We start from the raw sequence: 27420 nt of genomic DNA on the forward strand, positions 1-27420 counted from the left end.
GCCACATTCCATCTACTGCAGGCAGGATACCTGGCTGGCTGAATGTCGCTGAGAAGCTCACAGAGACCGCCATAAGCTACAGTTTAACAGAATGCCACAGACTAATCAACCAAACTTTTTGGGTTGGGTTCTCTTTTATAGTCTGCAGGCATTAAATGAAAGAAGTCAGTGTTCCAGCAGAGGGAGACAATGTTTCAGAAAAGGCATTGTAGCAAACCAAAAAAGAAATTTTAAGCGCAGCAGAGTAACCAGCGCACATACCTGTTAGCTCAGGTGAGTTTAAAAGGCTGCTGTTGATAACAAGGGCATTTGCTAAATAGATGGTGTGTGTGCAACAATATACTGAAAGGTCAATTATATTGTGCAGCTTATCTCACCACCTGTAGTTATTTAGGTGAAAGCTCCAAAATGCTTGCCTAATATGTCTGTTTATCCAAAAGGAAGTAAAAAGGGAGAGCTAGAAAGATAGCATTGCATCACATTACATGGCAATGCAATGCACAGTTGCTGAAGTTGAACCAAAATGAGCTTGTAATCTGGCTTCTGCAACTTTGAACATGAAAAATCCAATGAGGAGAAGAAAAGCAAAGCCAAAGAGTCCATCCCAAAATCTGACAAACAAGCAAAATGAACAAAAAACATTGAATTCAATTCTTTCTGATTTTAGAAACTGCATTAAAGAAGGGGTGCACCGGTCCTGGAGATACTGCAATACCAGGTCAATGCGTGGAGTGGACAGAGCAAGCTCTTTTTCCATCTCCCTGTTCTAAAAATCCATTTAATATATGGTCCCCAGATAGGGGACGTATCAGATATTAAACTGATAAGAACAGATACTACACTTGATCTTAGCCAAAAGGCCGAGAAGCGATAACCAGAATTGGTTTCAAACTACGGAGCCACCCAAGGATCCTGAAAAGTCCATTTGTGGAGATGAGCTCCTGGACTCCCGTTAAGAAGACATGTTGTCAACCTCTAGATCCCTTACATGCCTGCACTTTTCGGCTTGCTGCTGCTGCAATCCACGCGTTTTAGATCTGCATAACTCCACCTCTTTAAACACAGCACCTTCACCCCCTGCTGTTCCCACCCGCCTCAACACCGTTGGAAGGGAGGAGAACCAATTAAGGCGGGGGGTGGGGTGGAACGAGCAGCTGTCTACCCTTAGCAGGAGGGCTCCTGATTACATACCTCTCCTGCTGCTGCTGCTGCTGGCTGTCCAGCAGCAGACTGAAGGTGGCTGCTGCTGTGCACAGGTATATAAAGGCTCAGAGCCTATTATGACACGCGCAGCCAGCGTTCCATTGCCACATTCCATCTACTGCAGGCAGGATACCTGGCTGGCTGAATGTCGCTGAGAAGCTCACAGAGACCGCCATAAGCAACAGTTTAACAGAATGCCACAGACTAATCAACCAAACTTTTTGGGTTGGGTTCTCTTTTATAGTCTGCAGGCATTAAATGAAAGAAGTCAGTGTTCCAGCAGAAGGAGACAACGTTTCAGAAAAGGCATTGTAGCAAACCAAAAAAGAAATTTTAAGCGCAGCAGAGTAACCAGCGCACATACCTGTTAGCTCAGGTGAGTTTAAAAGGCTGCTGTTGATAACAAGGGCATTTGCTAAATAGATGGTGTGTGTGCAACAATATACTGAAAGGTCAATTATATTGTGCAGCTTATCTCACCACCTGTAGTTATTTAGGTGAAAGCTCCAAAATGCTTGCCTAATATGTCTGTTTATCCAAAAGGAAGTAAAAAGGGAGAGCTAGAAAGATAGCATTGCATCACATTACATGGCAATGCAATGCACAGTTGCTGAAGTTGAACCAAAATGAGCTTGTAATCTGGCTTCTGCAACTTTGAACATGAAAAATCCAATGAGGAGAAGAAAAGCAAAGCCAAAGAGTCCATCCCAAAATCCGACAAACAAGCAAAATGAACAAAAAACATTGAATTCAATTCTTTCTGATTTTAGAAACTGCATTAAAGAAGGGGTGCACCGGTCCTGGAGATACTGCAATACCAGGTCAATGCGTGGAGTGGACAGAGCAAGCTCTTTTTCCATCTCCCTGTTCTAAAAATCCATTTAATATATGGTCCCCAGATAGGGGACGTATCAGATATTAAACTGATAAGAACAGATACTACACTTGATCTTAGCCAAAAGGCCGAGAAGCGATAACCAGAATTGGTTTCAAACTACGGAGCCACCCAAGGATCCTGAAAAGTCCATTTGTGGAGATGAGCTCCTGGACTCCCGTTAAGAAGACATGTTGTCAACCTCTAGATCCCTTACATGCCTGCACTTTTCGGCTTGCTGCTGCTGCAATCCACGCGTTTTAGATCTGCATAACTCCACCTCTTTAAACACAGCACCTTCACCCCCTGCTGTTCCCACCCGCCTCAACACCGTTGGAAGGGAGGAGAACCAATTAAGGCGGGGGGTGGGGTGGAACGAGCAGCTGTCTACCCTTAGCAGGAGGGCTCCTGATTACATACCTCTCCTGCTGCTGCTGCTGCTGGCTGTCCAGCAGCAGACTGAAGGTGGCTGCTGCTGTGCACAGGTATATAAAGGCTCAGAGCCTATTATGACACGCGCAGCCAGCGTTCCATTGCCACATTCCATCTACTGCAGGCAGGATACCTGGCTGGCTGAATGTCGCTGAGAAGCTCACAGAGACCGCCATAAGCAACAGTTTAACAGAATGCCACAGACTAATCAACCAAACTTTTTGGGTTGGGTTCTCTTTTATAGTCTGCAGGCATTAAATGAAAGAAGTCAGTGTTCCAGCAGAGGGAGACAATGTTTCAGAAAAGGCATTGTAGCAAACCAAAAAAGAAATTTTAAGCGCAGCAGAGTAACCAGCGCACATACCTGTTAGCTCAGGTGAGTTTAAAAGGCTGCTGTTGATAACAAGGGCATTTGCTAAATAGATGGTGTGTGTGCAACAATATACTGAAAGGTCAATTATATTGTGCAGCTTATCTCACCACCTGTAGTTATTTAGGTGAAAGCTCCAAAATGCTTGCCTAATATGTCTGTTTATCCAAAAGGAAGTAAAAAGGGAGAGCTAGAAAGATAGCATTGCATCACATTACATGGCAATGCAATGCACAGTTGCTGAAGTTGAACCAAAATGAGCTTGTAATCTGGCTTCTGCAACTTTGAACATGAAAAATCCAATGAGGAGAAGAAAAGCAAAGCCAAAGAGTCCATCCCAAAATCTGACAAACAAGCAAAATGAACAAAAAACATTGAATTCAATTCTTTCTGATTTTAGAAACTGCATTAAAGAAGGGGTGCACCGGTCCTGGAGATACTGCAATACCAGGTCAATGCGTGGAGTGGACAGAGCAAGCTCTTTTTCCATCTCCCTGTTCTAAAAATCCATTTAATATATGGTCCCCAGATAGGGGACGTATCAGATATTAAACTGATAAGAACAGATACTACACTTGATCTTAGCCAAAAGGCCGAGAAGCGATAACCAGAATTGGTTTCAAACTACGGAGCCACCCAAGGATCCTGAAAAGTCCATTTGTGGAGATGAGCTCCTGGACTCCCGTTAAGAAGACATGTTGTCAACCTCTAGATCCCTTACATGCCTGCACTTTTCGGCTTGCTGCTGCTGCAATCCACGCGTTTTAGATCTGCATAACTCCACCTCTTTAAACACAGCACCTTCACCCCCTGCTGTTCCCACCCGCCTCAACACCGTTGGAAGGGAGGAGAACCAATTAAGGCGGGGGGTGGGGTGGAACGAGCAGCTGTCTACCCTTAGCAGGAGGGCTCCTGATTACATACCTCTCCTGCTGCTGCTGCTGCTGGCTGTCCAGCAGCAGACTGAAGGTGGCTGCTGCTGTGCACAGGTATATAAAGGCTCAGAGCCTATTATGACACGCGCAGCCAGCGTTCCATTGCCACATTCCATCTACTGCAGGCAGGATACCTGGCTGGCTGAATGTCGCTGAGAAGCTCACAGAGACCGCCATAAGCAACAGTTTAACAGAATGCCACAGACTAATCAACCAAACTTTTTGGGTTGGGTTCTCTTTTATAGTCTGCAGGCATTAAATGAAAGAAGTCAGTGTTCCAGCAGAGGGAGACAACGTTTCAGAAAAGGCATTGTAGCAAACCAAAAAAGAAATTTTAAGCGCAGCAGAGTAACCAGCGCACATACCTGTTAGCTCAGGTGAGTTTAAAAGGCTGCTGTTGATAACAAGGGCATTTGCTAAATAGATGGTGTGTGTGCAACAATATACTGAAAGGTCAATTATATTGTGCAGCTTATCTCACCACCTGTAGTTATTTAGGTGAAAGCTCCAAAATGCTTGCCTAATATGTCTGTTTATCCAAAAGGAAGTAAAAAGGGAGAGCTAGAAAGATAGCATTGCATCACATTACATGGCAATGCAATGCACAGTTGCTGAAGTTGAACCAAAATGAGCTTGTAATCTGGCTTCTGCAACTTTGAACATGAAAAGTCCAATGAGGAGAAGAAAAGCAAAGCCAAAGAGTCCATCCCAAAATCCGACAAACAAGCAAAATGAACAAAAAACATTGAATTCAATTCTTTCTGATTTTAGAAACTGCATTAAAGAAGGGGTGCACCGGTCCTGGAGATACTGCAATACCAGGTCAATGCGTGGAGTGGACAGAGCAACTCTTTTTCCATCTCCCTGTTCTAAAAATCCATTTAATATATGGTCCCCAGATAGGGAACGTATCAGATATTAAACTGATAAGAACAGATACTACACTTGATCTTAGCCAAAAGGCCGAGAAGCGATAACCAGAATTGGTTTCAAACTACGGAGCCACCCAAGGATCCTGAAAAGTCCATTTGTGGAGATGAGCTCCTGGACTCCCGTTAAGAAGACATGTTGTCAACCTCTAGATCCCTTACATGCCTGCACTTTTCGGCTTGCTGCTGCTGCAATCCACGCATTTTAGATCTGCATAACTCCACCTCTTTAAACACAGCACCTTCACCCCCTGCTGTTCCCACCCGCCTCAACACCGTTGGAAGGGAGGAGAACCAATTAAGGCGGGGGGTGGGGTGGAACGAGCAGCTGTCTACCCTTAGCAGGAGGGCTCCTGATTACATACCTCTCCTGCTGCTGCTGCTGCTGGCTGTCCAGCAGCAGACTGAAGGTGGCTGCTGCTGTGCACAGGTATATAAAGGCTCAGAGCCTATTATGACACGCGCAGCCAGCGTTCCATTGCCACATTCCATCTACTGCAGGCAGGATACCTGGCTGGCTGAATGTCGCTGAGAAGCTCACAGAGACCGCCATAAGCAACAGTTTAACAGAATGCCACAGACTAATCAACCAAACTTTTTGGGTTGGGTTCTCTTTTATAGTCTGCAGGCATTAAATGAAAGAAGTCAGTGTTCCAGCAGAGGGAGACAACGTTTCAGAAAAGGCATTGTAGCAAACCAAAAAAGAAATTTTAAGCGCAGCAGAGTAACCAGCGCACATACCTGTTAGCTCAGGTGAGTTTAAAAGGCTGCTGTTGATAACAAGGGCATTTGCTAAATAGATGGTGTGTGTGCAACAATATACTGAAAGGTCAATTATATTGTGCAGCTTATCTCACCACCTGTAGTTATTTAGGTGAAAGCTCCAAAATGCTTGCCTAATATGTCTGTTTATCCAAAAGGAAGTAAAAAGGGAGAGCTAGAAAGATAGCATTGCATCACATTACATGGCAATGCAATGCACAGTTGCTGAAGTTGAACCAAAATGAGCTTGTAATCTGGCTTCTGCAACTTTGAACATGAAAAATCCAGTGAGGAGAAGAAAAGCAAAGCCAAAGATTCCATCCCAAAATCCGACAAACAAGCAAAATGAACAAAAAACATTGAATTCAATTCTTTCTGATTTTAGAAACTGCATTAAAGAAGGGGTGCACCGGTCCTGGAGATACTGCAATACCAGGTCAATGCGTGGAGTGGACAGAGCAAGCTCTTTTTCCATCTCCCTGTTCTAAAAATCCATTTATTATATGGTCCCCAGATATGGGACGTATCAGATATTAAACTGATAAGAACAGATTTTTTTTTTTTTTTTTTTCGAAAGCCCGAATTCGTGTACAAAACCCGAGTGCGCTTAAAAAAGTGACAAGTGCCACAAAAAAAAGTGCACTAGGATGCTGGTCTTCTTGAAACCCTCTCCAAAAGGAGAAGGGTCCCCCAAACCATTCCCCGTCCCTCCGAGCCAGAAGGCCACAGCGAGGCACAGGGACAAATAGCCACCTCCAGCCGGAGCCAGAGGCGACCCAATCTTACCCCCAGCACCTGCCCGAGTTCTCACCCGAGCAAGGCACTGGGAGCCAAAGACTGTGCTCCCCTCCCGGAAGAGGGGAGCCAACAACGCTCTCCTCCCGAAAGAGGAGAGCCAGGGGGGTTCAGGGGGGAGCGGAACCTGATGGCCACACACTCCCCCCCTAGACCTGCCAAGAGAGGAACCCGTAAGGGAACCGCATCCCGACAAAATCCTAGTAAGGACGTGGACACACGTGAAAAAGTGGACACACAGTGACAAAAAAAAATTAAATAAATAGTGAAGGTTTCACAGTATAATACTGCCCGGACCTTCGACCGGGAATTGAAAAATTCCCCATCCTAAGGCCAGAAGGCCCGGAATAAGGGTGTGTGTGAAGAAAGAAATATTGAAGTGCTAGTGCAAATGTGCCATAAACTCAAGTGGGGTTCCCAATCCCAGTGAGTTAAGGCACCCCAGGGTCACCACTCCTGGGGCACTTCACACTTCGGGCTTTCGATCTTCCCTGGCCCAATGGCGTCGATCCTGGGGGGCCATGCTTTCCACCAGATGACTATATTAGCCACCTGGCGTACTAACAAGCGCCTAAACCCCAGTGTGCATAATGTATCAATCTACTAGGGCGGCCAACATCCAAAACCGCCTTTTCGAAAGATACTACACTTGATCTTAGCCAAAAGGCCGAGAAGCGATAACCAGAATTGGTTTCAAACTACGGAGCCACCCAAGGATCCTGAAAAGTCCATTTGTGGAGATGAGCTCCTGGACTCCCGTTAAGAAGACATGTTGTCAACCTCTAGATCCCTTACATGCCTGCACTTTTCGGCTTGCTGCTGCTGCAATCCACGCGTTTTAGATCTGCATAACTCCACCTCTTTAAACACAGCACCTTCACCCCCTGCTGTTCCCACCCGCCTCAACACCGTTGGAAGGGAGGAGAACCAATTAAGGCGGGGGGTGGGGTGGAACGAGCAGCTGTCTACCCTTAGCAGGAGGGCTCCTGATTACATACCTCTCCTGCTGCTGCTGCTGCTGGCTGTCCAGCAGCAGACTGAAGGTGGCTGCTGCTGTGCACAGCTACATAAAGGCTCAGAGCCTTATTATGACACGCGCAGCCAGCGTTCCATTGCCACATTCCATCTACTGCAGGCAGGATACCTGGCTGGCTGAATGTCGCTGAGAAGCTCACAGAGACCGCCATAAGCAACAGTTTAACAGAATGCCACAGACTAATCAACCAAACTTTTTGGGTTGGGTTCTCTTTTATAGTCTGCAGGCATTAAATGAAAGAAGTCAGTGTTCCAGCAGAGGGAGACAACGTTTCAGAAAAGGCATTGTAGCAAACCAAAAAAGAAATTTTAAGCGCAGCAGAGTAACCAGCGCACATACCTGTTAGCTCAGGTGAGTTTAAAAGGCTGCTGTTGATAACAAGGGCATTTGCTAAATAGATGGTGTGTGTGCAACAATATACTGAAAGGTCAATTATATTGTGCAGCTTATCTCACCACCTGTAGTTATTTAGGTGAAAGCTCCAAAATGCTTGCCTAATATGTCTGTTTATCCAAAAGGAAGTAAAAAGGGAGAGCTAGAAAGATAGCATTGCATCACATTACATGGCAATGCAATGCACAGTTGCTGAAGTTGAACCAAAATGAGCTTGTAATCTGGCTTCTGCAACTTTGAACATGAAAAATCCAATGAGGAGAAGAAAAGCAAAGCCAAAGAGTCCATCCCAAAATCCGACAAACAAGCAAAATGAACAAAAAACATTGAATTCAATTCTTTCTGATTTTAGAAACTGCATTAAAGAAGGGGTGCACCGGTCCTGGAGATACTGCAATACCAGGTCAATGCGTGGAGTGGACAGAGCAAGCTCTTTTTCCATCTCCCTGTTCTAAAAATCCATTTAATATATGGTCCCCAGATAGGGGACGTATCAGATATTAAACTGATAAGAACAGATACTACACTTGATCTTAGCCAAAAGGCCGAGAAGCGATAACCAGAATTGGTTTCAAACTACGGAGCCACCCAAGGATCCTGAAAAGTCCATTTGTGGAGATGAGCTCCTGGACTCCCGTTAAGAAGACATGTTGTCAACCTCTAGATCCCTTACATGCCTGCACTTTTCGGCTTGCTGCTGCTGCAATCCACGCGTTTTAGATCTGCATAACTCCACCTCTTTAAACACAGCACCTTCACCCCCTGCTGTTCCCACCCGCCTCAACACCGTTGGAAGGGAGGAGAACCAATTAAGGCGGGGGGTGGGGTGGAACGAGCAACTGTCTACCCTTAGCAGGAGGGCTCCTGATTACATACCTCTCCTGCTGCTGCTGCTGCTGGCTGTCCAGCAGCAGACTGAAGGTGGCTGCTGCTGTGCACAGGTATATAAAGGCTCAGAGCCTATTATGACACGCGCAGCCAGCGTTCCATTGCCACATTCCATCTACTGCAGGCAGGATACCTGGCTGGCTGAATGTCGCTGAGAAGCTCACAGAGACCGCCATAAGCATCAGTTTAACAGAATGCCACAGACTAATCAACCAAACTTTTTGGGTTGGGTTCTCTTTTATAGTCTGCAGGCATTAAATGAAAGAAGTCAGTGTTCCAGCAGAGGGAGACAACGTTTCAGAAAAGGCATTGTAGCAAACCAAAAAAGAAATTTTAAGCGCAGCAGAGTAACCAGCGCACATACCTGTTAGCTCAGGTGAGTTTAAAAGGCTGCTGTTGATAACAAGGGCATTTGCTAAATAGATGGTGTGTGTGCAACAATATACTGAAAGGTCAATTATATTGTGCAGCTTATCTCACCACCTGTAGTTATTTAGGTGAAAGCTCCAAAATGCTTGCCTAATATGTCTGTTTATCCAAAAGGAAGTAAAAAGGGAGAGCTAGAAAGATAGCATTGCATCACATTACATGGCAATGCAATGCACAGTTGCTGAAGTTGAACCAAAATGAGCTTGTAATCTGGCTTCTGCAACTTTGAACATGAAAAATCCAATGAGGAGAAGAAAAGCAAAGCCAAAGAGTCCATCCCAAAATCCGACAAACAAGCAAAATGAACAAAAAACATTGAATTCAATTCTTTCTGATTTTAGAAACTGCATTAAAGAAGGGGTGCACCGGTCCTGGAGATACTGCAATACCAGGTCAATGCGTGGAGTGGACAGAGCAAGCTCTTTTTCCATCTCCCTGTTCTAAAAATCCATTTAATATATGGTCCCCAGATAGGGGACGTATCAGATATTAAACTGATAAGAACAGATACTACACTTGATCTTAGCCAAAAGGCCGAGAAGCGATAACCAGAATTGGTTTCAAACTACGGAGCCACCCAAGGATCCTGAAAAGTCCATTTGTGGAGATGAGCTCCTGGACTCCCGTTAAGAAGACATGTTGTCAACCTCTAGATCCCTTACATGCCTGCACTTTTCAGCTTGCTGCTGCTGCAATCCACGCGTTTTAGATCTGCATAACTCCACCTCTTTAAACACAGCACCTTCACCCCCTGCTGTTCCCACCCGCCTCAACACCGTTGGAAGGGAGGAGAACCAATTAAGGCGGGGGGTGGGGTGGAACGAGCAGCTGTCTACCCTTAGCAGGAGGGCTCCTGATTACATACCTCTCCTGCTGCTGCTGCTGCTGGCTGTCCAGCAGCAGACTGAAGGTGGCTGCTGCTGTGCACAGGTATATAAAGGCTCAGAGCCTATTATGACACCCGCAGCCAGCGTTCCATTGCCACATTCCATCTACTGCAGGCAGGATACCTGGCTGGCTGAATGTCGCTGAGAAGCTCACAGAGACCGCCATAAGCAACAGTTTAACAGAATGCCACAGACTAATCAACCAAACTTTTTGGGTTGGGTTCTCTTTTATAGTTTGCAGGCATTAAATGAAAGAAGTCAGTGTTCCAGCAGAGGGAGACAACGTTTCAGAAAAGGCATTGTAGCAAACCAAAAAAGAAATTTTAAGCGCAGCAGAGTAACCAGCGCACATACCTGTTAGCTCAGGTGAGTTTAAAAGGCTGCTGTTGATAACAAGGGCATTTGCTAAATAGATGGTGTGTGTGCAACAATATACTGAAAGGTCAATTATATTGTGCAGCTTATCTCACCACCTGTAGTTATTTAGGTGAAAGCTCCAAAATGCTTGCCTAATATGTCTGTTTATCCAAAAGGAAGTAAAAAGGGAGAGCTAGAAAGATAGCATTGCATCACATTACATGGCAATGCAATGCACAGTTGCTGAAGTTGAACCAAAATGAGCTTGTAATCTGGCTTCTGCAACTTTGAACATGAAAAATCCAATGAGGAGAAGAAAAGCAAAGCCAAAGAGTCCATCCCAAAATCCGACAAACAAGCAAAATGAACAAAAAACATTGAATTCAATTCTTTCTGATTTTAGAAACTGCATTAAAGAAGGGGTGCACCGGTCCTGGAGATACTGCAATACCAGGTCAATGCGTGGAGTGGACAGAGCAAGCTCTTTTTCCATCTCCCTGTTCTAAAAATCCATTTAATATAGGGCCCCAGATAGGGGACGTATCAGATATTAAACTGATAAGAACAGATTTTTTTGATTGAAGCTGCATCCAAGGCACTGAAAAATGTGACCGAAGTCACACCAAAACAGCGCACGAGGCGAGGATTCATGTGGACCCTTCCCGGAGGAGAGGGTCCCCAATAAACCATCCCCATCCCTCCGAGCCAGAAGGCCACAGCGAGGGTCAGGGATCTCCGATGCTCTCCCTAGCCGAAGCCGGAGAAGAGCCGTTTTCGTGCTCCCAGCTTCCATCTAGGCTGCCACCCTAGTGGAGCTGGAGCCTGTGTTGGTTTCTCAGCCCAAAGCTGACCGGACCTCCGACCGGGTTTATAAAAATTCCCCTTCCTAGCCCGGAGGCCAGGAATAGGGGGGGTTGCTCAGAAAGTATGATTGGCAAAGGTGCGGCGTGCTACGAAGCCAAGTCTTTCCGGGGTTCCCAGTCCCAGTAAGCTTGGACTCCCACCAGGGCGCCTACTCCTGGGGCACATTGCTCCAAAGCCCTCACACTTACCCAGCCTAGTGACTTCGATCCTGGAGGGCCATGTTTTCCATCAGATAACTCTATGAGCCACCTGGCGTACTAACAAGTGCACCAAACCAGTGTGTAATATGCATCAATTTACTAGGGCAGCCCAAGGACAAAACTGCCTTTTCAAAAGATACTACACTTGATCTTAGCCAAAAGGCCGAGAAGCGATAACCAGAATTGGTTTCAAACTACGGAGCCACCCAAGGATCCTGAAAGGTCCATTTGTGGAGATGAGCTCCTGGACTCCCGTTAAGAAGACATGTTGTCAACCTCTAGATCCCTTACATGCCTGCACTTTTCGGCTTGCTGCTGCTGCAATCCACGCGTTTTAGATCTGCATAACTCCACCTCTTTAAACACAGCACCTTCACCCCCTGCTGTTCCCACCCGCCTCAACACCGTTGGAAGGGAGGAGAACCAATTAAGGCGGGGGGTGGGGTGGAACGAGCAGCTGTCTACCCTTAGCAGGAGGGCTCCTGATTACATACCTCTCCTGCTGCTGCTGCTGCTGGCTGTCCAGCAGCAGACTGAAGGTGGCTGCTGCTGTGCACAGGTATATAAAGGCTCAGAGCCTATTATGACACGCGCAGCCAGCGTTCCATTGCCACATTCCATCTACTGCAGGCAGGATACCTGGCTGGCTGAATGTCGCTGAGAAGCTCACAGAGACCGCCATAAGCAACAGTTTAACAGAATGCCACAGACTAATCAACCAAACTTTTTGGGTTGGGTTCTCTTTTATAGTCTGCAGGCATTAAATGAAAGAAGTCAGTGTTCCAGCAGAGGGAGACAACGTTTCAGAAAAGGCATTGTAGCAAACCAAAAAAGAAATTTTAAGCGCAGCAGAGTAACCAGCGCACATACCTGTTAGCTCAGGTGAGTTTAAAAGGCTGCTGTTGATAACAAGGGCATTTGCTAAATAGATGGTGTGTGTGCAACAATATACTGAAAGGTCAATTATATTGTGCAGCTTATCTCACCACCTGTAGTTATTTAGGTGAAAGCTCCAAAATGCTTGCCTAATATGTCTGTTTATCCAAAAGGAAGTAAAAAGGGAGAGCTAGAAAGATAGCATTGCATCACATTACATGGCAATGCAATGCACAGTTGCTGAAGTTGAACCAAAATGAGCTTGTAATCTGGCTTCTGCAACTTTGAACATGAAAAATCCAATGAGGAGAAGAAAAGCAAAGCCAAAGAGTCCATCCCAAAATCCGACAAACAAGCAAAATGAACAAAAAACATTGAATTCAATTCTTTCTGATTTTAGAAACTGCATTAAAGAAGGGGTGCACCGGTCCTGGAGATACTGCAATACCAGGTCAATGCGTGGAGTGGACAGAGCAAGCTCTTTTTCCATCTCCCTGTTCTAAAAATCCATTTAATATATGGTCCCCAGATAGGGGACGTATCAGATATTAAACTGATAAGAACAGATACTACACTTGATCTTAGCCAAAAGGCCGAGAAGCGATAACCAGAATTGGTTTCAAACTACGGAGCCACCCAAGGATCCTGAAAAGTCCATTTGTGGAGATGAGCTCCTGGACTCCCGTTAAGAAGACATGTTGTCAACCTCTAGATCCCTTACATGCCTGCACTTTTCGGCTTGCTGCTGCTGCAGTCCACGCGTTTTAGATCTGCATAACTCCACCTCTTTAAACACAGCACCTTCACCCCCTGCTGTTCCCACCCGCCTCAACACCGTTGGAAGGGAGGAGAACCAATTAAGGCGGGGGGTGGGGTGGAACGAGCAGCTGTCTACCCTTAGCAGGAGGGCTCCTGATTACATACCTCTCCTGCTGCTGCTGCTGCTGGCTGTCCAGCAGCAGACTGAAGGTGGCTGCTGCTGTGCACAGGTATATAAAGGCTCAGAGCCTATTATGACACGCGCAGCCAGCGTTCCATTGCCACATTCCATCTACTGCAGGCAGGATACCTGGCTGGCTGAATGTCGCTGAGAAGCTCACAGAGACCGCCATAAGCAACAGTTTAACAGAATGCCACAGACTAATCAACCAAACTTTTTGGGTTGGGTTCTCTTTTATAGTCTGCAGGCATTAAATGAAAGAAGTCAGTGTTCCAGCAGAAGGAGACAACGTTTCAGAAAAGGCATTGTAGCAAACCAAAAAAGAAATTTTAAGCGCAGCAGAGTAACCAGCGCACATACCTGTTAGCTCAGGTGAGTTTAAAAGGCTGCTGTTGATAACAAGGGCATTTGCTAAATAGATGGTGTGTGTGCAACAATATACTGAAAGGTCAATTATATTGTGCAGCTTATCTCACCACCTGTAGTTATTTAGGTGAAAGCTCCAAAATGCTTGCCTAATATGTCTGTTTATCCAAAAGGAAGTAAAAAGGGAGAGCTAGAAAGATAGCATTGCATCACATTACATGGCAATGCAATGCACAGTTGCTGAAGTTGAACCAAAATGAGCTTGTAATCTGGCTTCTGCAACTTTGAACATGAAAAATCCAATGAGGAGAAGAAAAGCAAAGCCAAAGAGTCCATCCCAAAATCCGACAAACAAGCAAAATGAACAAAAAACATTGAATTCAATTCTTTCTGATTTTAGAAACTGCATTAAAGAAGGGGTGCACCGGTCCTGGAGATACTGCAATACCAGGTCAATGCGTGGAGTGGACAGAGCAAGCTCTTTTTCCATCTCCCTGTTCTAAAAATCCATTTAATATATGGTCCCCAGATAGGGGACGTATCAGATATTAAACTGATAAGAACAGATTTTTTTTTTTAATTTGGCTATCCCCCACATGGGGATAAAAACCGTTTATTTAAAATTTAACAAATTACAGAAATAAAACCATTACATCCACATTACACTTTCGGGACTTCAAAGAAAAATAAAAATTCCATCACAGCAAATTTTACAAGACTTCAAATATTCCATAGGTTAAAAAGCCATTTGCCTGCCAACGTTACATTCTTTTTCCTGTCCAATAAATAGTATATGTACATTTCACTTTTACAAAAGGCTAAAACATCATCTACTGGTAACATTTCATGTTTAAAAACAGCAATATTTCTAGCATTCCAGAGCGCTATCTTGGCACAATTCACTGTCTTCCACGCCATTATTTTTTGGTCCATTGTTGGGCATTCCAGAAGACCATATAACACTGATGCAAAATTAAAGTCCTTGAGGTCCACCATTTTCTCCAGCAGGGGGATTAATCTTCTCCAGAACTCTTTAGCAAAAGCACAAGTCCATAAAAGATGCTTCACTGTCTCTTCTTCTTGACAACCTTCTCTTGGGCAGATGGCAGACCTCACAAAACCTCTTCTGTACTGGAATGCCCGGCAAGGAAGACAGTGGTGTGCGCAGCTCCAAGACATGTCTTTCTGTACATTAAAAAGATAAGGGGCGTTAATCATTTTCCATATGTGTACAGTTTTGTCATCATCATAACGTTCAATATCACACAACGTCACATCAGTACTAATTTGTTTGAGTAGTGTCTTGCTGTTACATAGATCCCCTGTCTGTTTCTTATTCAAATTAAAATCAAGAATAATTTTCTTTAAAATCTCATAATGTGCAGGTAGGTTAAAAGCATAAGGAAAGGATAAAACCGTTTCAAACCAACCAAACCTTCTCATGAGAAAACCAGTGTTAAAACGCATAAAATAGGAAAGGTAATTATCTTTAAAAAGGGTTTTAAAACAGAAACAGAAAAAATGTATTAAAAGAAACTTATCTAAAACAGGGAAATCTTTCCCACCTTTAACCTTTGGCTTTGTCACAATTTCTCTTTTGAGTTTCTCCATTTTTGAGCCCCAAAAAAAGGTAAAACATACTTTTGTAATTCGTTTCAACAAATTTGTAGGAGGGGGGAACACCAAACTAAGATATAACAGGATAGGTAATATCACCATTTTTACAATCAGAACTTTACCTTCCATTGACAGCTTTCTCATATTCCACATGCAGATTTTCTGATTAATTTTCTGTGCTGCCGCATCCCAGCTATTAAAACCATTATTAGATTCATTAAAAGAAACACCTAAAATAGTAATGGAATCTGTAACTTCAATTGGTACATCATGTAAACTCATCCCCCCGACATTTAAAATATTACATTTAGTAAGATTAATTTTAAAACCGGAAACTGTACAAAAAGACTGAATTTGGCTTATCGTTTTTTGTATTGAAGGTACATCACATCCAAACACTGCTACATCATCCATATAGCTTACAACTTTAACTTGTAGACCGTTCCCTCCGGGTAAGGGTACTCCACATATTTGCTTATCCCGGCGTATTGTACATAAAAGGGGTTCTATAGCACATATAAAAAGCAGGGGGGACAAAGGGCAACCCTGCTTCACCCCTGATTTTAAAACTACCTCTTTTGTTTTAAAACCATTAACTAAAATCTTACTCGTACAATCATTATAAAAAGCTTTAAGAGACAATAAAAACCCACCCGGAATGCCCATTTTTTCTAAAACTTTAAAAAGATAAAAATGAGACACGCGGTCAAAAGCTTTCTCAAAATCCACCGCTAGGATTGACATCTTTGTCTTTCTGGTTTTTACATCTTCAATACAATCTTTCACCAGGTTTAAATTGTCCCAGATACTACGCCCAGGTACCCCGCATACCTGATTTGCATGAATTACTTTATGTATCACCTTTTTCAACCGATTTGCACAGATCTTAGCCATAATTTTGTAATCACTATTTAAAAGAGTTATCGGCCTCCAGTTTTTAAGATCCGTTTTGTCACCTTTTTTGTATAGTAGTGATAACTCACCTTTCTTCCATGAGTTGAGTAAAACCTTATTATTAAAAACTTCGGAAAACAAATTAAACAAATCATCTTTTAAAATATCATAAAAACTTATATAAAACTCTATGGGGATACCATCAGGGCCGGGCACTTTACCATTTTTAAAACTCTTCATGGTTTCTAAAATCTCTTCCTCAACTAGAGGTTGGGATAAAAAACTTTGGGCATCAGCATCTAGGGTGGACTTGATCTCCCCCAGGAAAGTGTGTATTAAATCATGGTCTACAGTTTTTACATTAAAAAGATCATTAAAATAGACATTTACCTTATCCAATATAACGTTGATATTATTATCTCCATCTATGTTATCAATTATTGTTTTCGCCTGTTTGTTTTTCTTAAAAAAATACCTGGAACAAGTCTCATCCTCTTCTACGTGTTTTACCTTTGAACGAAAAATCAGTTCTTTTCCTTTTTGTTCCAACCACTTTGAAATTTCTCCTTTAAGACTCAATATATCATTACCTACATCCAGACCATTGTCTTTGAATTTGTACAATGTCTGTAACCTGATATTAAGAAAATTATAGATCTCAAACTTTTCTTTAGCTTTTTGTATGCTTTTCTTTATAAAGAAATCTTTAATGTTTATTTTCATTCTATCCCACCAGGAGCTAAAAGAAATATTGGGGTTTTTCCTTTTTCTACAGTTTACATAAAACTCAATAAAATCCGATAAAATTTGTGGATCTTTTAAAAGGGACACATTCAATTTCCAAGATTTCTTACCACATTTCTTCTTTCCATTAATCCTCACTCTAAAAGATAAAACCTTGTGATCTGAGAGAATATTAGTTAAAACTTCACATTTCACTGGCAGTATTTTTTCTGAACCTAAAACAAAATCTATCCTGGAGCTACATGTAGAATTGCTCCAGGTGAAACCAGCGTCTATAGGGCTATCCTTGTTACATTCTTTATACACATCAGTTAATTTACAATCATTTATAATATTGCTTAACATTCCAGACGTTTTGTCATAATTTCTACTCACGGAACCGGAGCGTCGGCTTTCGCCTTTTAAAATACAATTAAAATCACCTGCCAGGATAAAAGGTTCAGAAATGTTAATAAATAAAGGTAAAATTTCCAGCATATCAGCCCTTTCATTTTTATCAGGTGACCCATAAAAATTTAAAAACTGCCATCTTGTCCCATCAATAAAAGCCTTAACTAAAAGAATACGACCCGGTAAAATATCTTGGATAAAATCAATAGACACATTTCCCTTAAAAAGTATAGCTACCCCGGCTGATCCGGTTGCATTTGATCCAGACCAGACCGATGGACCATGTTTCCACTCTTCCTTATATTTTTTGTAAGAAATCTTATGAGGGATATGACATTCTTGTAAAAAGAAAACAGAAGCTGTAAAACAGGTTAAAAAATGTAAAACAGTAGCTCTTCTGGTCTTGGATCCTATGCCTCTCACATTGAGGGAAACACCACTAATGTCAGCCATCATAACAAATGGTTAGGAAGAAACAAAAACTGGACTTTACCTATCCGATGGACGGATCAGACCACTTGGACTTTCACCAACGCCCTCTTCTGAATCCACCGTTATCAAAGAGTCTTCATCATCGGAGAAGGAACATTCACTTAAATTAAGACCCGACGCTACTGGGGTGTAGCTCGGAAGGATATTGAGAGAAAGGTTACACTGGGTCTCCATAGGCTGACCATTTAGGTCCTCGTCAGGTGGGTCTCCGAGAGGCTCCGCACTCCCCTGCTGACCCGCAGAGGGTCGTAACACAGGGGCAGGCTGCGCACATGGCGGAGCCTCAGAGTCCCCGGAGGCAGCCAGGTTCGGGGCCCCACCTGGAGCAGCAGAGCCCCGGGACCTCGGGATTCCAGAGTCTACACCCCCGTGAGGGGATGTATCCATCTCCTCCCTATTAGCCACCTCCACAGAACCATTCTTTTTCTTATTATGAGACCTCACCAAATGCCACGTACCGCCCTCGCTCTCGTGAGACCCAGTGGGAATTTTGGGCTCGGTGTCAGCCTTTTGGCGCTCTTTTTTGGCCTTACCGACCGCCCCTTTATGATCTTTCTCAGCCTTCCTTTTAGCCTCCTTATGGTCTTTCAGCCAGCTCCTGGGCTCCTGTGAGTTACCTGTCATTGACTCGGAGGGATTGTTACTAGTTGAAGCGCCCTTATCACCTCCCGAGGCTCCAGGTTGTTGCTCCTCCTCCTGAGGGGTGGTCTGATTGGCCCGTCCATTCCCGGATGTCTTGGACTTCTCCTTTTGTTTTTGTTCATCCTCTCTGAACCTGTGAGGGCAAGAAAAATAGAAATGACCAGGTGTCCGACAAAAAGAGCATTTTTTTTCATTTGGGCACTCCTTTGTGTCATGTTCAGTACTGGCACAATTTCTACAAGTGGCACCACAACTATCCTTAGAGTGCCCATAGAGACCACAATACCTACAGAAAAGTGGCATTCCTGAGAAAAAAAAATCCCCATTAGTTTGCCCTATTTTAAATCGAGCTGGAGGAAGTCTCACACCTCCAGGGAATTTAGGGTCTCTTTCACATTTTACTAAAAACTTCCATTTTGAGGTCCAGATGTTAAACTCATTCAACACTTTCCCAATCAATTTCACACTTTTAAAATAAACTGACAAAAAGGAAATAACCTCTGGTGCTGTTATGAAGGGTGAGAAGATTTTCACAACCACCATCTTTACCTCATCCAGGACGTGCTCGATGATCTGAATCCCTTTTAGACCAGGGCTATTTTCTACCGACTTAACTCTGGACAAAACATCTTTGAAAATACCTTCGCCAGTAAAGGTTACATCATAATCTCCACGTCGAGGATAATCCTGGATAGAAAGGATTTCGTTGGTTCTGACGTGGAGCAGTTTCTCAAGCACGTCCTGGACTACATATCCCAGATTCCGTATATCGGAACCACCAGCCGTAAATCGGACCCTTATGGTGTTCTTAAGCCTCGCATATAGAGGCACGAGGTTGGGGTCAACCTCCATGGTATGGCGCAACAAAATGCAAATTGCAACCGCCTGCAATCTGCGCCTTCAGAGCTTTGAGATAAAGCACCTGAAGGCTGGGGGATCGCTGCCCGTTACCCTAGGACTAATCCCTCTCCCTAATAGCAGCAGGCAGGTGAAGCCCACCGAAGTGGACGATCCTGCCAGGCCAAGGAGAGGGGTACCTGAGTGCCCTTCAACTGAAACCTCCTGCTGTGAAGCACTTGGTCTCAGCCAAAAGGCCGAGAAGCGATAACCAGAATTGGTTTCAAACTACGGAGCCACCCAAGGATCCTGAAAAGTCCATTTGTGGAGATGAGCTCCTGGACTCCCGTTAAGAAGACATGTTGTCAACCTCTAGATCCCTTACATGCCTGCACTTTTCGGCTTGCTGCTGCTGCAATCCACGCGTTTTAGATCTGCATAACTCCACCTCTTTAAACACAGCACCTTCACCCCCTGCTGTTCCCACCCGCCTCAACACCGTTGGAAGGGAGGAGAACCAATTAAGGCGGGGGGTGGGGTGGAACGAGCAGCTGTCTACCCTTAGCAGGAGGGCTCCTGATTACATACCTCTCCTGCTGCTGCTGCTGCTGGCTGTCCAGCAGCAGACTGAAGGTGGCTGCTGCTGTGCACAGGTATATAAAGGCTCAGAGCCTATTATGACACGCGCAGCCAGCGTTCCATTGCCACATTCCATCTACTGCAGGCAGGATACCTGGCTGGCTGAATGTCGCTGAGAAGCTCACAGAGACCGCCATAAGCAACAGTTTAACAGAATGCCACAGACTAATCAACCAAACTTTTTGGGTTGGGTTCTCTTTTATAGTCTGCAGGCATTAAATGAAAGAAGTCAGTGTTCCAGCAGAAGGAGACAACGTTTCAGAAAAGGCATTGTAGCAAACCAAAAAAGAAATTTTAAGCGCAGCAGAGTAACCAGCGCACATACCTGTTAGCTCAGGTGAGTTTAAAAGGCTGCTGTTGATAACAAGGGCATTTGCTAAATAGATGGTGTGTGTGCAACAATATACTGAAAGGTCAATTATATTGTGCAGCTTATCTCACCACCTGTAGTTATTTAGGTGAAAGCTCCAAAATGCTTGCCTAATATGTCTGTTTATCCAAAAGGAAGTAAAAAGGGAGAGCTAGAAAGATAGCATTGCATCACATTACATGGCAATGCAATGCACAGTTGCTGAAGTTGAACCAAAATGATCTTGTAATCTGGCTTCTGCAACTTTGAACATGAAAAATCCAATGAGGAGAAGAAAAGCAAAGCCAAAGAGTCCATCCCAAAATCCGACAAACAAGCAAAATGAACAAAAAACATTGAATTCAATTCTTTCTGATTTTAGAAACTGCATTAAAGAAGGGGTGCACCGGTCCTGGAGATACTGCAATACCAGGTCAATGCGTGGAGTGGACAGAGCAAGCTCTTTTTCCATCTCCCTGTTCTAAAAATCCATTTAATATATGGTCCCCAGATAGGGGACGTATCAGATATTAAACTGATAAGAACAGATACTACACTTGATCTTAGCCAAAAGGCCGAGAAGCGATAACCAGAATTGGTTTCAAACTACGGAGCCACCCAAGGATCCTGAAAAGTCCATTTGTGGAGATGAGCTCCTGGACTCCCGTTAAGAAGACATGTTGTCAACCTCTAGATCCCTTACATGCCTGCACTTTTCGGCTTGCTGCTGCTGCAATCCACGCGTTTTAGATCTGCATAACTCCACCTCTTTAAACACAGCACCTTCACCCCCTGCTGTTCCCACCCGCCTCAACACCGTTGGAAGGGAGGAGAACCAATTAAGGCGGGGGGTGGGGTGGAACGAGCAGCTGTCTACCCTTAGCAGGAGGGCTCCTGATTACATACCTCTCCTGCTGCTGCTGCTGGCTGTCCAGCAGCAGACTGAAGGTGGCTGCTGCTGTGCACAGGTATATAAAGGCTCAGAGCCTATTATGACACGCGCAGCCAGCGTTCCATTGCCACATTCCATCTACTGCAGGCAGGATACCTGGCTGGCTGAATGTCGCTGAGAAGCTCACAGAGACCGCCATAAGCAACAGTTTAACAGAATGCCACAGACTAATCAACCAAACTTTTTGGGTTGGGTTCTCTTTTATAGTCTGCAGGCATTAAATGAAAGAAGTCAGTGTTCCAGCAGAAGGAGACAACGTTTCAGAAAAGGCATTGTAGCAAACCAAAAAAGAAATTTTAAGCGCAGCAGAGTAACCAGCGCACATACCTGTTAGCTCAGGTGAGTTTAAAAGGCTGCTGTTGATAACAAGGGCATTTGCTAAATAGATGGTGTGTGTGCAACAATATACTGAAAGGTCAATTATATTGTGCAGCTTATCTCACCACCTGTAGTTATTTAGGTGAAAGCTCCAAAATGCTTGCCTAATATGTCTGTTTATCCAAAAGGAAGTAAAAAGGGAGAGCTAGAAAGATAGCATTGCATCACATTACATGGCAATGCAATGCACAGTTGCTGAAGTTGAACCAAAATGAGCTTGTAATCTGGCTTCTGCAACTTTGAACATGAAAAATCCAATGAGGAGAAGAAAAGCAAAGCCAAAGAGTCCATCCCAAAATCCGACAAACAAGCAAAATGAACAAAAAACATTGAATTCAATTCTTTCTGATTTTAGAAACTGCATTAAAGAAGGGGTGCACCGGTCCTGGAGATACTGCAATACCAGGTCAATGCGTGGAGTGGACAGAGCAAGCTCTTTTTCCATCTCCCTGTTCTAAAAATCCATTTAATATATGGTCCCCAGATAGGGGACGTATCAGATATTAAATTGATAAGAACAGATACTACACTTGATCTTAGCCAAAAGGCCGAGAAGCGATAACCAGAATTGGTTTCAAACTACGGAGCCACCCAAGGATCCTGAAAAGTCCATTTGTGGAGATGAGCTCCTGGACTCCCGTTAAGAAGACATGTTGTCAACCTCTAGATCCCTTACATGCCTGCACTTTTCGGCTTGCTGCTGCTGCAATCCACGCGTTTTAGATCTGCATAACTCCACCTCTTTAAACACAGCACCTTCACCCCCTGCTGTTCCCACCCGCCTCAACACCGTTGGAAGGGAGGAGAACCAATTAAGGCGGGGGGTGGGGTGGAACGAGCAGCTGTCTACCCTTAGCAGGAGGGCTCCTGATTACATACCTCTCCTGCTGCTGCTGCTGCTGGCTGTCCAGCAGCAGACTGAAGGTGGCTGCTGCTGTGCACAGGTATATAAAGGCTCAGAGCCTATTATGACACGCGCAGCCAGCGTTCCATTGCCACATTCCATCTACTGCAGGCAGGATACCTGGCTGGCTGAATGTCGCTGAGAAGCTCACAGAGACCGCCATAAGCAACAGTTTAACAGAATGCCACAGACTAATCAACCAAACTTTTTGGGTTGGGTTCTCTTTTATAGTCTGCAGGCATTAAATTAAAGAAGTCAGTGTTCCAGCAGAAGGAGACAACGTTTCAGAAAAGGCATTGTAGCAAACCAAAAAAGAAATTTTAAGCGCAGCAGAGTAACAAGCGCACATACCTGTTAGCTCAGGTGAGTTTAAAAGGCTGCTGTTGATAACAAGGGCATTTGCTAAATAGATGGTGTGTGTGCAACAATATACTGAAAGGTCAATTATATTGTGCAGCTTATCTCACCACCTGTAGTTATTTAGGTGAAAGCTCCAAAATGCTTGCCTAATATGTCTGTTTATCCAAAAGGAAGTAAAAAGGGAGAGCTAGAAAGATAGCATTGCATCACATTACATGGCAATGCAATGCACAGTTGCTGAAGTTGAACCAAAATGAGCTTGTAATCTGGCTTCTGCAACTTTGAACATGAAAAATCCAATGAGGAGAAGAAAAGCAAAGCCAAAGAGTCCATCCCAAAATCCGACAAACAAGCAAAATGAACAAAAAACATTGAATTCAATTCTTTCTGATTTTAGAAACTGCATTAAAGAAGGGGTGCACCGGTCCTGGAGATACTGCAATACCAGGTCAATGCGTGGAGTGGACAGAGCAAGCTCTTTTTCCATCTCCCTGTTCTAAAAATCCATTTAATATATGGTCCCCAGATAGGGGATGTATCAGATATTAAACTGATAAGAACAGATACTACACTTGATCTTAGCCAAAAGGCCGAGAAGCGATAACCAGAATTGGTTTCAAACTACGGAGCCACCCAAGGATCCTGAAAAGTCCATTTGTGGAGATGAGCTCCTGGACTCCCGTTAAGAAGACATGTTGTCAACCTCTAGATCCCTTACATGCCTGCACTTTTCGGCTTGCTGCTGCTGCAATCCACGCGTTTTAGATCTGCATAACTCCACCTCTTTAAACACAGCACCTTCACCCCCTGCTGTTCCCACCCGCCTCAACACCGTTGGAAGGGAGGAGAACCAATTAAGGCGGGGGGTGGGGTGGAACGAGCAGCTGTCTACCCTTAGCAGGAGGGCTCCTGATTACATACCTCTCCTGCTGCTGCTGCTGCTGGCTGTCCAGCAGCAGACTGAAGGTGGCTGCTGCTGTGCACAGGTATATAAAGGCTCAGAGCCTATTATGACACGCGCAGCCAGCGTTCCATTGCCACATTCCATCTACTGCAGGCAGGATACCTGGCTGGCTGAATGTCGCTGAGAAGCTCACAGAGACCGCCATAAGCAACAGTTTAACAGAATGCCACAGACTAATCAACCAAACTTTTTGGGTTGGGTTCTCTTTTATAGTCTGCAGGCATTAAATGAAAGAAGTCAGTGTTCCAGCAGAAGGAGACAACGTTTCAGAAAAGGCATTGTAGCAAACCAAAAAAGAAATTTTAAGCGCAGCAGAGTAACCAGCGCACATACCTGTTAGCTCAGGTGAGTTTAAAAGGCTGCTGTTGATAACAAGGGCATTTGCTAAATAGATGGTGTGTGTGCAACAATATACTGAAAGGTCAATTATATTGTGCAGCTTATCTCACCACCTGTAGTTATTTAGGTGAAAGCTCCAAAATGCTTGCCTAATATGTCTGTTTATCCAAAAGGAAGTAAAAAGGGAGAGCTAGAAAGATAGCATTGCATCACATTACATGGCAATGCAATGCACAGTTGCTGAAGTTGAACCAAAATGATCTTGTAATCTGGCTTCTGCAACTTTGAACATGAAAAATCCAATGAGGAGAAGAAAAGCAAAGCCAAAGAGTCCATCCCAAAATCCGACAAACAAGCAAAATGAACAAAAAACATTGAATTCAATTCTTTCTGATTTTAGAAACTGCATTAAAGAAGGGGTGCACCGGTCCTGGAGATACTGCAATACCAGGTCAATGCGTGGAGTGGACAGAGCAAGCTCTTTTTCCATCTCCCTGTTCTAAAAATCCATTTAATATATGGTCCCCAGATAGGGGACGTATCAGATATTAAACTGATAAGAACAGATTTTTTTTTTTCTATTGAAAGCCCGAATTCGTGTACAAAACCCGAGTGCGCTTAAAAAAGTGACAAGTGCCACAAAAAAAGTGCACTAGGATGCTGGTCTTCTTAAAACCCTCTCCAAAAGGAGAAGGGTCCCCCAAACCATTCCCCGTCCCTCCGAGCCAGAAGGCCACAGCGAGGAACAGGGACAAATAGCCACCTCCAGCCGGAGCCAGAGGCGACCCAATCTTACCCCCAATACCTGCCCGAGTTCTCACCCGAGCAAGGCACTGGGAGCCAAAGACTGTGCTCCCCTCCCGGAAGAGGGGAGCCAACAATGCTCTCCTCCCGAAAGAGGAGAGCCAGGGGGGTTCAGGGGGGAGCGGAACCTGATGGCCACACACTCCCCCCCTAGACCTGCCAAGAGAGGAACCCGTAAGGGAACCGCATCCCGACAAAATCCTAGTAAGGACGTGGACACACGTGAAAAAGTGGACACACAGTGACAAAAAAAATTAAATAAATAGTGAAGGTTTCACAGTATAATACTGCCCGGACCTTCGACCGGGAATTGAAAAATTCCCCATCCTAAGGCCAGAAGGCCCGGAATAAGGGTGTGTGTGAAGAAAGAAATATTGAAGTGCTAGTGCAAATGTGCCATAAACTCAAGTGGGGTTCCCAATCCCAGTGAGTTAAGGCACCCCAGGGTCACCACTCCTGGGGCACTTCACACTTCGGGCTTTCGATCTTCCCCGGCCCAATGGCGTCGATCCTGGGGGGCCATGCTTTCCACCAGATGACTATATTAGCCAACTGGCGTACTAACAAGCGCCTAAACCCCAGTGTGCATAATGTATCAATCTACTAGGGCGGCCAACATCCAAAACCGCCTTTTCGAAAGATACTACACTTGATCTTAGCCAAAAGGCCGAGAAGCGATAACCAGAATTGGTTTCAAACTACGGAGCCACCCAAGGATCCTGAAAAGTCCATTTGTGGAGATGAGCTCCTGGACTCCCGTTAAGAAGACATGTTGTCAACCTCTAGATCCCTTACATGCCTGCACTTTTCGGCTTGCTGCTGCTGCAATCCACGCGTTTTAGATCTGCATAACTCCACCTCTTTAAACACAGCACCTTCACCCCCTGCTGTTCCCACCCGCCTCAACACCGTTGGAAGGGAGGAGAACCAATTAAGGCGGGGGGTGGGGTGGAACGAGCAGCTGTCTACCCTTAGCAGGAGGGCTCCTGATTACATACCTCTCCTGCTGCTGCTGCTGGCTGTCCAGCAGCAGATTGAAGGTGGCTGCTGCTGTGCACAGGTATATAAAGGCTCAGAGCCTATTATGACACGCGCAGCCAGCGTTCCATTGCCACATTCCATCTACTGCAGGCAGGATACCTGGCTGGCTGAATGTCGCTGAGAAGCTCACAGAGACCGCCATAAGCAACAGTTTAACAGAATGCCACAGACTAATCAACCAAACTTTTTGGGTTGGGTTCTCTTTTATAGTCTGCAGGCATTAAATGAAAGAAGTCAGTGTTCCAGCAGAAGGAGACAACGTTTCAGAAAAGGAATTGTAGCAAACCAAAAAAGAAATTTTAAGCGCAGCAGAGTAACCAGCGCACATACCTGTTAGCTCAGGTGAGTTTAAAAGGCTGCTGTTGATAACAAGGGCATTTGCTAAATAGATGGTGTGTGTGCAACAATATACTGAAAGGTCAATTATATTGTGCAGCTTATCTCACCACCTGTAGTTATTTAGGTGAAAGCTCCAAAATGCTTGCCTAATATGTCTGTTTATCCAAAAGGAAGTAAAAAGGGAGAGCTAGAAAGATAGCATTGCATCACATTACATGGCAATGCAATGCACAGTTGCTGAAGTTGAACCAAAATGAGCTTGTAATCTGGCTTCTGCAACTTTGAACATGAAAAATCCAATGAGGAGAAGAAAAGCAAAGCCAAAGAGTCCATCCCAAAATCCGACAAACAAGCAAAATGAACAAAAAACATTGAATTCAATTCTTTCTGATTTTAGAAACTGCATTAAAGAAGGGGTGCACCGGTCCTGGAGATACTGCAATACCAGGTCAATGCGTGGAGTGGACAGAGCAAGCTCTTTTTCCATCTCCCTGTTCTAAAAATCCATTTAATATATGGTCCCCAGATAGGAGACATATCAGATATTAAACTGATAAGAACAGATACTACACTTGATCTTAGCCAAAAGGCCGAGAAGCGATAACCAGAATTGGTTTCAAACTACGGAGCCACCCAAGGATCCTGAAAAGTCCATTTGTGGAGATGAGCTCCTGGACTCCCGTTAAGAAGACATGTTGTCAACCTCTAGATCCCTTACATGCCTGCACTTTTCGGCTTGCTGCTGCTGCAATCCACGCGTTTTAGATCTGCATAACTCCACCTCTTTAAACACAGCACCTTCACCCCCTGCTGTTCCCACCCGCCTCAACACCGTTGGAAGGGAGGAGAACCAATTAAGGCGGGGGGTGGGGTGGAACGAGCAGCTGTCTACCCTTAGCAGGAGGGCTCCTGATTACATACCTCTCCTGCTGCTGCTGCTGCTGGCTGTCCAGCAGCAGACTGAAGGTGGCTGCTGCTGTGCACAGGTATATAAAGGCTCAGAGCCTATTATGACACGCGCAGCCAGCGTTCCATTGCCACATTCCATCTACTGCAGGCAGGATACCTGGCTGGCTGAATGTCGCTGAGAAGCTCACAGAGACCGCCATAAGCAACAGTTTAACAGAATGCCACAGACTAATCAACCAAACTTTTTGGGTTGGGTTCTCTTTTATAGTCTGCAGGCATTAAATGAAAGA

At 44.5% G+C, this 27420-nt stretch overlaps 15 non-coding genes and 3 pseudogenes across 15 annotated transcripts; all 18 read right to left on the bottom strand.

The window, feature by feature from the left end:
* Positions 1–681: 681 nt before the first annotated feature.
* On the bottom strand, positions 682–872 carry LOC141227370 (U2 spliceosomal RNA). The gene has a single exon (XR_012294367.1). It is a non-coding gene; the product is annotated as a U2 spliceosomal RNA (small nuclear RNA).
* Positions 873–1987: 1115 nt separating this feature from the next.
* On the bottom strand, positions 1988–2178 carry LOC141227371 (U2 spliceosomal RNA). The gene has a single exon (XR_012294368.1). It is a non-coding gene; the product is annotated as a U2 spliceosomal RNA (small nuclear RNA).
* A 1115-nt stretch (positions 2179–3293) lies between these two features.
* On the bottom strand, positions 3294–3484 carry LOC141227372 (U2 spliceosomal RNA). The gene has a single exon (XR_012294369.1). It is a non-coding gene; the product is annotated as a U2 spliceosomal RNA (small nuclear RNA).
* Positions 3485–4599: 1115 nt separating this feature from the next.
* On the bottom strand, positions 4600–4789 carry LOC141227108 (U2 spliceosomal RNA). Its single transcript, XR_012294216.1, has one exon. It is a non-coding gene; the product is annotated as a U2 spliceosomal RNA (small nuclear RNA).
* A 1115-nt stretch (positions 4790–5904) lies between these two features.
* Positions 5905–6088, bottom strand: LOC141227277 (U2 spliceosomal RNA). The gene has a single exon (XR_012294346.1). It is a non-coding gene; the product is annotated as a U2 spliceosomal RNA (small nuclear RNA).
* A 799-nt stretch (positions 6089–6887) lies between these two features.
* Positions 6888–6979, bottom strand: LOC141227335 (U2 spliceosomal RNA; annotated as a pseudogene).
* A 1116-nt stretch (positions 6980–8095) lies between these two features.
* On the bottom strand, positions 8096–8286 carry LOC141227373 (U2 spliceosomal RNA). The gene has a single exon (XR_012294370.1). It is a non-coding gene; the product is annotated as a U2 spliceosomal RNA (small nuclear RNA).
* A 1115-nt stretch (positions 8287–9401) lies between these two features.
* On the bottom strand, positions 9402–9592 carry LOC141227375 (U2 spliceosomal RNA). The gene has a single exon (XR_012294372.1). It is a non-coding gene; the product is annotated as a U2 spliceosomal RNA (small nuclear RNA).
* Positions 9593–10707: 1115 nt separating this feature from the next.
* LOC141227181 (U2 spliceosomal RNA) lies at positions 10708–10889 on the bottom strand. Its single transcript, XR_012294278.1, has one exon. It is a non-coding gene; the product is annotated as a U2 spliceosomal RNA (small nuclear RNA).
* A 524-nt stretch (positions 10890–11413) lies between these two features.
* Positions 11414–11529, bottom strand: LOC141227312 (U2 spliceosomal RNA; annotated as a pseudogene).
* Positions 11530–12644: 1115 nt separating this feature from the next.
* On the bottom strand, positions 12645–12835 carry LOC141227376 (U2 spliceosomal RNA). The gene has a single exon (XR_012294373.1). It is a non-coding gene; the product is annotated as a U2 spliceosomal RNA (small nuclear RNA).
* Positions 12836–13950: 1115 nt separating this feature from the next.
* LOC141227188 (U2 spliceosomal RNA) lies at positions 13951–14140 on the bottom strand. Its single transcript, XR_012294285.1, has one exon. It is a non-coding gene; the product is annotated as a U2 spliceosomal RNA (small nuclear RNA).
* A 6396-nt stretch (positions 14141–20536) lies between these two features.
* Positions 20537–20727, bottom strand: LOC141227377 (U2 spliceosomal RNA). The gene has a single exon (XR_012294374.1). It is a non-coding gene; the product is annotated as a U2 spliceosomal RNA (small nuclear RNA).
* Positions 20728–21839: 1112 nt separating this feature from the next.
* LOC141227075 (U2 spliceosomal RNA) lies at positions 21840–22030 on the bottom strand. Its single transcript, XR_012294185.1, has one exon. It is a non-coding gene; the product is annotated as a U2 spliceosomal RNA (small nuclear RNA).
* Positions 22031–23145: 1115 nt separating this feature from the next.
* LOC141226995 (U2 spliceosomal RNA) lies at positions 23146–23336 on the bottom strand. The gene has a single exon (XR_012294108.1). It is a non-coding gene; the product is annotated as a U2 spliceosomal RNA (small nuclear RNA).
* Positions 23337–24451: 1115 nt separating this feature from the next.
* Positions 24452–24638, bottom strand: LOC141227228 (U2 spliceosomal RNA). Its single transcript, XR_012294318.1, has one exon. It is a non-coding gene; the product is annotated as a U2 spliceosomal RNA (small nuclear RNA).
* A 790-nt stretch (positions 24639–25428) lies between these two features.
* LOC141227330 (U2 spliceosomal RNA) lies at positions 25429–25520 on the bottom strand (annotated as a pseudogene).
* Positions 25521–26632: 1112 nt separating this feature from the next.
* Positions 26633–26823, bottom strand: LOC141226983 (U2 spliceosomal RNA). Its single transcript, XR_012294096.1, has one exon. It is a non-coding gene; the product is annotated as a U2 spliceosomal RNA (small nuclear RNA).
* Positions 26824–27420: the final 597 nt, after the last annotated feature.

Source organism: Phyllobates terribilis, unplaced genomic scaffold (assembly GCF_046119375.1).
Source record: "Phyllobates terribilis strain yellow unplaced genomic scaffold, ASM4611937v1 Scaffold_416__1_contigs__length_1633014, whole genome shotgun sequence".
NCBI classification, from domain to species: Eukaryota; Metazoa; Chordata; class Amphibia; order Anura; family Dendrobatidae; genus Phyllobates; species Phyllobates terribilis.